At 39.7% G+C, this 10,864-nt stretch overlaps 1 pseudogene; it reads right to left on the bottom strand.

Moving 5' to 3' along the window:
• Positions 1-6,045: 6,045 nt before the first annotated feature.
• On the bottom strand, positions 6,046-7,617 carry LOC149022694 (UPF0481 protein At3g47200-like; annotated as a pseudogene).
• Between the last annotated feature and the right edge of the window lie 3,247 nt (positions 7,618-10,864).

Genomic DNA, 10,864 nt, shown 5'->3' with positions numbered 1-10,864 from the left:
TGGATTGATTGCAGGTTTTGACACATGCATGAAGTATAGCAAGAGATCCCAAGGCAATTTCTTTTTTTCTTCTTCTTTCTGGGCAATTTGACATTTAACTATAAAATCCCTGTAGCTTGGACTCGCCCCTTGAGGAACACGGCTGATTCTCCTGAGCCTTCAACATCAGAGGCACTCGTCAAGCAAAACCTCAACAACTTCCTCAACACGTAACCAGGAGGTATAGGAGGGGGTAAACAGGTCAGGGAGGGTTATGACTGGAAGTGTATGGGGGACGAAATAAATATAAAGAGGTCTGTAAGTTTTGAGATAGATGCCAGGGAGGGCTAGGGTGCAAGGAAGAAGAATGGGCCGTAATGGTCTGGGGGAGGATGGGTCAGATTGACAGGGGAAGGATGGGCCTGGTTGAGGTGGGGATCGTTGCGAATTTGAGTGGAAATGGACATGGGCTAGAGAAAGGAGGGGCTGAGGGTATTCGACAAGGGGGGATGTCCTGGAGTAGAAGGTGTTAGAGAGTAGTCCACGTATGTTGTTTCTAGAAGAAGTCTTAGTTCACGTGTGTTGTTTCTAGTCTCTTCTATTGTCTTTATATATACTTGTATATCATATATTCAATTTATTATTGAATTCATTTCATACTATCTTCATCATGGTATCACAGAGCCTTTGACAAGTGTCTCTTTGGTCCTGTCTTTTCAACCTTTATCTTGCCTTTTCTTGTTTTTTTTTTCTTTCTTTAGTTTCATCTAGCTTTCTTGACGGTTCCGCCATAACTTCTGCAACTTCCTCTCGTCGTTTCTCTAAATGTTCTATCTCGTTCTACCATTAAAACTTTCCAACACAAATTATCTCCTATGGCGTGCTCAATTCCTTCCCACTCTTCGTGGTCATAACCTGTTTGGTTATGTTAATGGAGCTTTCCTCGGCTGGTTGTGTCTTCATTGGTTTCGGATGGTTCCGCTCACGGTGATGATGCATGGATCTGCTCTTGGTGATGCATCTTCAAGACCTTCAAATGTTTCTGCATCATCACCTGTTTCTTCCTCATTTGACTCTGTTGTGGATCTTTGGGATTGTCGGGATCAACTGATCCTCAGCTTGGTTAATTTCTTCTCTTCAAGAGGCAACACTTCCTCACATTGTCTCCGCAAGAACCTCTAATGAAGCTTGGAAGACTTTACATCGGGTCTTTGCTCCATCTTCCCACTCACATATAATGGATCTTAAAGAACGGCTTTATCATGTTCAAATGGGAACTTCTTTTGTCTCTAAATTTCTTCTGTCGGTTCGAACTATCGCTGATGCTCTTGCAGTTGCTAATAATCCTGTTGATGATGAAGATCTCGTATTGGCTGTTCTCAGGGGTCTTAGTGAGTCATACAATGATTTTGGTACTTCGGTTTGGGTTCGTGCTGATCCTATTACCTTTGAGACTTTGTCGAGTCTTCTTCTTAATCATGAAAGTCATTTTCGGCATAGCTCTATTGTAGCATCAAGTTCAGTTTTATCTGCTAATGTTGCTGTTCAAGATCGTGTTCTTGATTCTTGATCTCGTGGATCTATCTCTCGCTTCTCTCAGGGATTTTCCAATGTTGCTCGTCATACTGGATCCATTCTTGGTCGGCCACCGTCTTACTCTGCTAATCGTCCTCCATCTGTGAATAATTTCGGTAATCGGCGTGGTTATAATTGGCGTGAAAATTGTAACCATTACTTTGGATCTCATAATTTTCGGTCTACCAGTCGGAATTCCTCTTCAGGACATGCTTCAGCACTCCTTCTTTTCTTCAAGAACCTTGAGTGGTATGTCAATTATGTCGTTTGGAGGGTCATACTTTTGGCGGTGCCCTCAGCGTTTCAATCACGCCTTTGTTGGTAATGGATTTTGTTCCTCTATTATTTCTGGCTCTTTCAATGTTTCTTCTAATATAGGCTCATCGATTCTAGTTCTAATTGGCATCTTTGTGCAGATATTGCAAATCTTGCAATCTGTGATCCTAATACAAGTTTAGAGGATATAATTGTAGGTAATGGGAATGCTGTTGAGATTTCTCACACAGACAATTGTTGTAAAGCTACTGATGACCACATTTTTGCTTTGGATCACGTTTTGTGTGTTCCCAACATAAAATTCAATTTGCTCTCTGTATCACAATTTTGTCTTGATAATTTTGTGTATTTTACTTTCGGATCAGACTCTGTGTTGATTAAGGATGTTCACACTCATGTGACTTTGACTTGCGGATGGAATAGAAATGGTCTGTATTTGCTTGAGTTTGAAGGTGATGTCCTGTCTCCTCCTTCATACATTTCTACTGCTGATTTGGTTACATGGCATAGACGTCTTGGTCATCCATCTTCTCAACGCACTGATGTTGTTGTTCGTCTATTCTCCACCTCAATTTCAGGCTCTCTTCCGCTTTGTGAAGCTTGTCAGTGTTTTCAGAGTCATCGTTTGCCCTTTCACTCATCCACTTCACTCACTCGATGACCTTTGGAACTGCTACGTGACATTTGGGGAAAATCTCCCGTTAATTCATATGATTGTTTTTCTTATTACATTGTATTTGTGGATGATTACACCCATTATACTTGGTTGTATCCACTTGAAAAACAAAAGTGATGTTCGTGCTTTGTTTTACAAAATTTAAGGCACTAGTTGAGAATTTTTTGGTAGCACGATTGGTTCATTTCAAGTGTGATGGTGGTGGTGAATTTCAGCTACTTCGCTCTGTTTTTGCTTCTTTTGGTATATCTCAGCGAATTTCCGGTCCATATACACAAGCTCAAAATGGGGTGGCCAAACGAAAGCATCGACATATTGTTGAATCCGGTCTTGCTTGGCTTCTTCAAGCAAAATGCCACAAAAATTCTGGTCTGCAGCGTTTCAAATTGCGGTTTATCTCATAAATCGCTTACCTCTTGATGTCTTTAATGGAGTTTCTCCTTTTGAGTGGTTGTTCGGTGTAGCTTCTGATTATCAAGCATTACGTATCTTTGGCTGTTTATGCTTCCCTTGGCTTCGGCCCTATGGTGATCATAAGTTTGATGCACATTCACGGCCTTGTGTATTCATTGGACATTCTTCTGTTCACAAGGGATTTAGGTGTTTTGACCCCTCTTCTCAACGCATATTTGTATCTCATGTTGTGTTTGACGAAAGTGTTTTTCCCTTTGTATCTTTAAGTTCTTCTTCGTCTTTGCCTACCCCTGAACAGTGGTTTAATATTTCTCCTGTGGTGATATTTCCCTGTAATTCTGCTGATGTAACCGCTATCTCACCTACACATAGTGGATCTCTCCCCACCCCGGATCCTTCCCCTACCCCTGATGGGCCCCTTGGGCCATCAATGCCTACTGAATTGGTTAATGGTACTCTTGGAGATGGGTTGTTGCTTCCAGTGTACTCGGCACCAAGCACTAGGCCTGCGCCTGTTATTGGGCTGGCTGAGCCTTCTATGGGACCGAATGGGCCATCTGGGCCTTTATTACCTTTAGTCCCTAGGTCTTCACCACTTTTAGGCTCCGGTCCAACACCACATCATATGGTCACTCGAGCCAAAACTAATTCTCTTCGGCCCAATCCCAAATATGCTTTGGTTGCTGCTTATGATGACAAGGCTATTCCTAGCTGTTATACTAAAGCTCTCCAAGATCCTTTTTGGCGTAGTGCCATGCAAGAAGAATTTAATGCCTTGGTTAATAATGGGACTTGGGATCTCATTCCGGCATCTCCAACTCAAAATGTAATTGGTTGTAAATGGGTTTTTCGAGTTAAAAGAAACTCTGATGGGACTATAGAGCGCTATAAAGCTCGGCTTGTTGCAAAGGGATTTCATCAGTGTCCCGGCTTTGATTTTGATGCCACTTATAGTCCTGTGGTGAAACATACTATTATTCGTGCCGTACTTTCCTTGGCGGTGTCTGCTGGATGGCCAATTCGACAACTAGATGTTTCCAATGCCTTTCTTCATGGGGATCTCACCGAAACTGTGTCCATGACACAACCTCCTGGTTTTATAGATGTCTCTCATCCTTCTCATGTTTGTCACCTACACAAGTCTCTATATGGTCTAAAACAAGCGCCGCGTGCCTGGTTCACTAAACTTACTACTTTTATTCTCTCTCATGGTTTCGTGGCATCTAGTAATGATGCTAGCCTTTTCATCTATCGATCTTCTCATGTGACATTATATTTTCTTGTCTATGTTGATGATATTCTTGTCACTGGCAATAGCCTAGAGGCTATCTCATGTTTGATTAAGGCTCTCTCCACTGCACTTGCTATTAAAGACTTGGGTGATTTGCATTACTTCTTAGGTATTGAGGCTACTCACATTTCTGATGGTCTTCTTCTCACTCAAAAGAAGTATGTCTTTGATTTACTTCAACATGTTGATATGCATGAGGCCAAGCCTATTTCCTCTCCCATGGCATCTGGATCGCCCCTTTCTTTGACTATTGGCACTTTGTTATCTGATGGTACCACATATTGTCACACTTTGTTGGTGCACTTCAAGTACCTAGCCAATACCCGTCCCGATATTGGTTATGCGGTGAATAGGGTTGCACAATTTATGCATGCACCTACTGATTTACATTGGATTGCTTTCAAGAGCATTTCACGCTATCTCTGTGCCACTCCCTCTCATGGTCTTTATTTTTCTCATTCCGCGGCACCATTATCTTTTTGTTGGTTACTCCGACGCAGATTGGGCTGGGTGCCCCGATGATCGTCGGTCTACTACGGGTTATGCTATGTTTCTTGGAAATCATTTGGTGTCTTGGTTATCTCAAAAACAACCGACTGTTTCAAGTCTTCTACTGAAGCTGAGTACCATGCCGTTGCCACTACTGCTTTTGAGCTTCTTTGGTTGCGATCCTTGCCCGGAGAATTGGGTGCTTATCTTCCTATGACTCCGGTTATTTGGTGCGATAAGATCGGTACTACATATATGGCTGCCAATCCGGTGTTTCATTCTCGACCGAAGCATATTGACGTTGACTTTCATTTTGTGCGAGATTTGGTGGCTTCTCGACAGTTGCTTGTTCGCTATACTCCTACTCTTGATCAGCTTGTTGACACACTCACTAAGTCTCTCTCACGGGCTTGTTTTCTTACTCTTCGGGACAAGCTCATGATCATGGATTCATCTCGCTTGCGGGGGCGTGTTAGAGAGTAGTCCACGTATGTTGTTTCTAGAAGAAGTCTTAGTTCACGTGTGTTGTTTCTAGTCTCTTCTATTGTCTTTATAGATACTTGTATATCCTATATTCAATTTATTATTGAATTCATTTCATACTATCTTCTGTCAGATTGGGAAGAGTAGGGGGATGTGCTGAGTAGAAGGGTTGGGTAATAGAGGGGGAAGGGAGGAGGAGAAAGGGAAAGAAGAGGACAAATTGGGTCCACATGAGAGGTAGAACCCACACGGAGGTAAGATGGGAAAGAAAGACCCGGGGGGGGGGCACTCGAAAAGGGAAGAGAGGCATTGAGCAGGGGGAGTTACACGAGATAGGGAAGGGAAAAAAGGCTGCAAGGGCTCAAAGTAAGTTTATTTTTTCTATTTCTACCTACCTAAATATATTGTCATATGTAGAAGGATTGTGCTAGTCTCCGCTACAAGGCTCAGCACCCATGGAGTGCCAATAAAGAGGTTTCCCACGGCTGGGCTATACCGCACATCTCAATATCGACAAAATCATGACCCGTCAACATATGTGTGGTACAGCCACAACCATCAACTATGGTAGAGTTTGGATCTTCTACCTGTTAGGGTAGAGATTTGTACTCCTCACACTTTTGAGTGGTGACAAAATGATTTAGAGGTAAGGTCTTGGTGAATTTTATGCGCCCCCTCCTAGTGTGTGCTGGAGAGTGTCAAGGGAGCACAAACCTTTACCCTAACGGATAGAGGATGACTCGCCATGGAATGCAATCTCTAAAGACAAGGTCAAATGGAAATAACTCTTTATTAAAGATGACTTTGTTGTGGCGTACAAGTTCTTTCTTTGGATACTTTTAAAGACAAATACAGGATAACAATTCATGGCACAGTTCCAATTCTCTTTCTTCAAGGACCTTGATAGCTAGAAGCAATTACAGCCAGTGTGCTGTATTTTAATGCTAGCAGGAGAAGTGTTGCAGCAAAGGAATTGTTCATTTCATCTGTGTGATGGAGCAGACAGTCTGTATTATCGTCAAGATGAGGAGGAACACTGCCGCAGCAAATGAAATATATGCCCATGGTGTATTGAAATAGCTCTGCATCAAAATTGCCTTGGATTGATTCCAAGGTTTCTTGTAGTACTCCTCCAAGTGGGTGATAAGAGAAGAGAAATAAGAATTCCCAATGATAACATGTTTGGTAATGTTGTTAAATAAATCCACCAGAGCTTCGGAGCTTCCAAAGCGGTTTTCAATTATTCCGGCATGCACTAGTAACTCGATGTCCTTGACAGTGTCAATGAGATCATCCATGAATGCTGCATAGGCTGTGAAGTAACGCTCATGATGGTCTAAACATTGTTCATAAGCAATAAGGTTTTTAAGGACCACTTCAGTTTCATCAAAGATGATGATAATTGGGATTTTCAGTTCTCCCTTGGCCTTATCAAACTCCACGTCAAACAAAGACGTCTCTGGAGAACGAGAGTTCTTCTCCTTCTTCAAAATTTTGACACCAGCGGTCCTCAGTTTTGAGGCGCAAAACTTAAGTCGTTTAACCTTTCCAGTGTGTTTCATCTTCTTCAGAGATGATGGGATGAGTGCACATCGTAAAAGATCAACAAAATGCTTTGCTCCACCCTCTGGCAACTCCAATAACTTTATATGTTCAACAGTAGTAAGAGTTGGGCCATGAAGTCCAGATGCAACCAAAGTTAAGAGACAGTAACAGGTAAGCTGACTGAAGGTGTAATCTTGCAACGGTTGAAAGATTAGGCAATGTAAGATCTGGAGAACATTGAAGGGAAGCTGATTCTCCATCTTAATCAAGTCTCGTGAAATTTGACAAAACCATAAATGATTTGATACCAAATAATCCTTCTCCGAGAATGCAAGTATATGTAAGAGCTCGAGTATAAAACAGCCATCCACCACCATCGTCTCTGCAAACTCTTCTTTTCCAAGACCAATGGCTTCTGAATAAGCTCCGCGGAAAATTGAATCCAAGTTACTCACAGCTTTGACAAAAACATCTAATCTTTCCGTATGGCCTCTATTTAGAAGGCGCTTTAAATACCGCAACTTATGCATTTCCATGGTCTGTAAGTATTCCTTGTTGCTGTGCAGAGGCCCAATTGAGACCAACTGAGGTGTGTAGGCTTCAGGATTTAAGTTGTGTAGCTGCGGGGGAATTCGAAATATATCAAAATCGCATTGCAAGGAACTGATCTCTTTTAGTTTGTCATCAATGGAGTTGGCCACTTTCTTGATTCCTCATCACTAAGTTGGCATTCATCATGTCCTCTTTCTTCTTCTCTACATGTGGCAGAGTCAGTTAAGGAAACATTGGCCATTGAACGAAGCGAACTGATCGTCTCTAGTTTTTCTTCCATGTACTCATCAACTTGTAGCTTGATCTTATGACTGCAGCTTTGAGATCCTTTTCTCATTGTAATTGTAGTCGAATCACTAGAAAAACTACCAACATTGACCAGTCAGTAAGGCTCCCAATACCCTTCTTAATTTCACTTCAGAAGAATAAATATGCGAAGATCACAACTACTAGAGTCTTGTCATAACTTGAAGATATAACACCTATTGATATTAGAACAGCTTAAACAAGAAGAATTGGAAAGGAAAACAAAAAGCAACGGATAATATCCATACAGAGCAGCCATATACCTTAAACAAAATCCACAGAAAATAACAACAGAAGCACTAATACACAAGCTCTAACTTATTTTCCAAATTCTAAAGTGAAGTTGCATTAAGGAGGACACCGTGAAATCTTTCTGTCATGAATACTTACCTCTGCAAGCCTCAACTGGAATGGACAAGAAAACAGAAGGATAGAAAGGAAAACTTTCCACTCCTGTACAAGCTTCGACTGGAATGGACGAGAAAACAAAAGGATAGAAAGGAAAACTTTCCACTCCTGTGCAGGCTTCAAGTGGAATGGACAAGAAAACAAAAGGATAGAAAGGAAAACTTTCCCTATAAAGTGGTAGCAACAATGTGGAAAACACTGAAATACAGTTCGACAGTAGACCTGTCTCTTAATTAGAATTTCTTGATTTCTTAGATCTATTCTTTAGGGAAAAAAAGAACATTTCTTGGATTTAAAATGATAAACTCATAACAAATAAGGATGTGGAAAACGAAGTCAACCCTACTTGTTTTCTCTTACCTGTACATCTAAGAAATTTCCCCTTTTAAAACTCCTACATTAATAATTAAGGTCATGTTTGATTACTTGAAATTTCCCCTTTTAAAACTCCTACATTAATAATTAAGGGCATGTTTGATTACTTGAGTTTGGAGATTTCAAAAATCCAGAGACTTCAAATCTATAGATTTCAAATTTATGAAGTCACGGTTAATAAAATTAACTGTTTGGTTAGCCTGAATCTTTGGAATGGAATCTATAGATTCATACTAAAAAAACATTTATGGAATTATGGTTCAAATGTTCAATGCTGTTATTGTCTAGATTTCACCTCATACCCATAAATTTACTGATCATGTTTTTAGTGTAAAATGGTGAATCTCTAGATTTTACGAGTCTAGGGATTCACATAACCAAACGAGTAGAAATCTCCCATTTATGAATCTAGAGATTTCAAATCCAGAAATCTCTGGATTCATGTAACCAAACAGGCCATAAGGGAATCCATATGGTTGCTGTAATAGTATCTCATCCGTTGAATTTTTTGACAACTAGATTAGATGGAAAATATCTCAACAGATCTTGTTTATTAAACCAAGCATCCTCTATCAATTAACCCAAATGATTTTTCATTAATCAAAAGTGTCTAAAAAGAGTGACTCTTCAACTCAAAAGGCAAGAATTTATAAGAAATTTTGGTGGAATGATCCCAAGTCTCATAGCGCTTCAATCTTAAACATCCTTTGACAAAGAAAATCTAAAATACTATTAGATATCACACTAAGCAAACTAAAAGAATCAAAATTGAAAAACAAACTAATAATCCAATAGATTGAGAAGTAGCAATTTTAATATGTTAAGATCTAAAACCAATGGTTTCTTAGTGCAAATCAAAACCAAACCAAAAACAGAAACCTATGAGATCGAAACCGGATCATTTTTCCATGACATAGCACAATTTGATCCTAAACAGTCTATTCTGATATTTTGTTTCATTTTGACATCCTTAACCTCGGATCAATGTGATCTTTTTTTTATTTTGGTAAACAGTACTTCATTCAGAAATAAAAAAAGTACAAACACAACTACATGAGTACACAAAGTTCGAAACAAACCAAGGAGCTGAAAAAGACCAAACTATCATATATGCAATAGACAGGGTCAGCCAGGATAAGGGTTGGTTCAAGCCCAAAATGGAACACATACACAAAACCCTTAGAACAAACACACCACACCCACATAAGGGGACAGATATACAACACCCACAGAGGGGACAAATAGACAACACCCACAAAGGGGGACGTACGGCACGCCTCAAGGGCGGACACAAAACTCCTACAGTTGTAGCGATGGTAGCAGCGAAAGTGCGGAGCAGGGTCAGACCTGCCATCCAACTCTGCCGTCTAGGCGATCCTGTCAACTTTGGTTACAGTGGTTCTTTGGTGCAGATCAATGTGATCTTTACAACCAAAGGACTATGGTTCCCGGTAGAACTTAAGTGCGATAGAATTATTTTATTTTTGAGGTCATGATCACGAGAGGTATACTTTGAAATAATTTTTAAAATAATTATTTTAATCTATAAAATTATTTTTTATTATTCATTTTGAGCCTAGATTCTCTACTCACACATGGGTATAAATGAGAATAGAACTCCACCTTTCATGGGATATACAGATGGCAGAACTTTCTCATTGGTCCTATATATATCTCATGAAATGGGGAGACCCAACATGCATATAGATCGATTGTCTCAATTCATTTTTCTCTTTTATTTTCTTGAAAAATGATTGAATGTGGCTCTGATCTAACCTATTGACTCAACCTCCTATGTCAACCAGCAATCAAACTAATATTCGGTTGCTTTGGTCTGATTCATGATGGGTTCCACAAGGTTGATTGTTTCTATTCGAACCAAAATTCTGATGCAGACTTTAACCATAGCCGTATTTTATCTCTCACCTTTGATCATTGTTTGTGTAACACCACCCTAATTTCCATGTTATGGAGAAAATCGTCACTTGTTAAGATTCGACAATATTTATCTAGTGAACCATTGAGAGGTTTATCTGTTGTTGGTTATGTAGAGGGTAAAATCACCTCAAAAACATAACTGATTGTAGCATTATTTACTCGAACTCAAAATAAAAAGAAAAATCCATAAAAATCTATAATTCTCAAAAATTCAAATATCAATCTCCAAATTATCTACAACAATAATAATTCTAAATAAAACATATCCTAAGGAAATAAATAAATATGTTTTCCTTCATCATCTATGTGTCCACCGAGCTCATAGACGTAAAGGGCTACGTGTAGGGAGTTGTTACGTCAGTCCCTATTTAATTTTGATAATAACAAATTGCACAAGGCTCTAATGTTTTGTTTAAGATGTGTTACTTAGATCAAATCAAAATAATTGGACCAAAGAAAAGACGATCAAGACACAAATGAGTGAAGTCAAAAGACATAAATGAAGGCCAAAACCCAAGACTCAATAATAAAGTTGAAGTGTGTGGACTAAGACTCTT

Source organism: Hakea prostrata, chromosome 3 (genome assembly GCF_041222555.1).
Source record: "Hakea prostrata isolate BN-2017 chromosome 3, UWA_Hpros_2, whole genome shotgun sequence".
In the NCBI taxonomy this organism is placed as follows: Eukaryota; Viridiplantae; Streptophyta; class Magnoliopsida; order Proteales; family Proteaceae; genus Hakea; species Hakea prostrata.
Note: the sequence above shows the minus strand (reverse complement) of the source record. Positions and strands in the feature narration are given on the sequence as shown.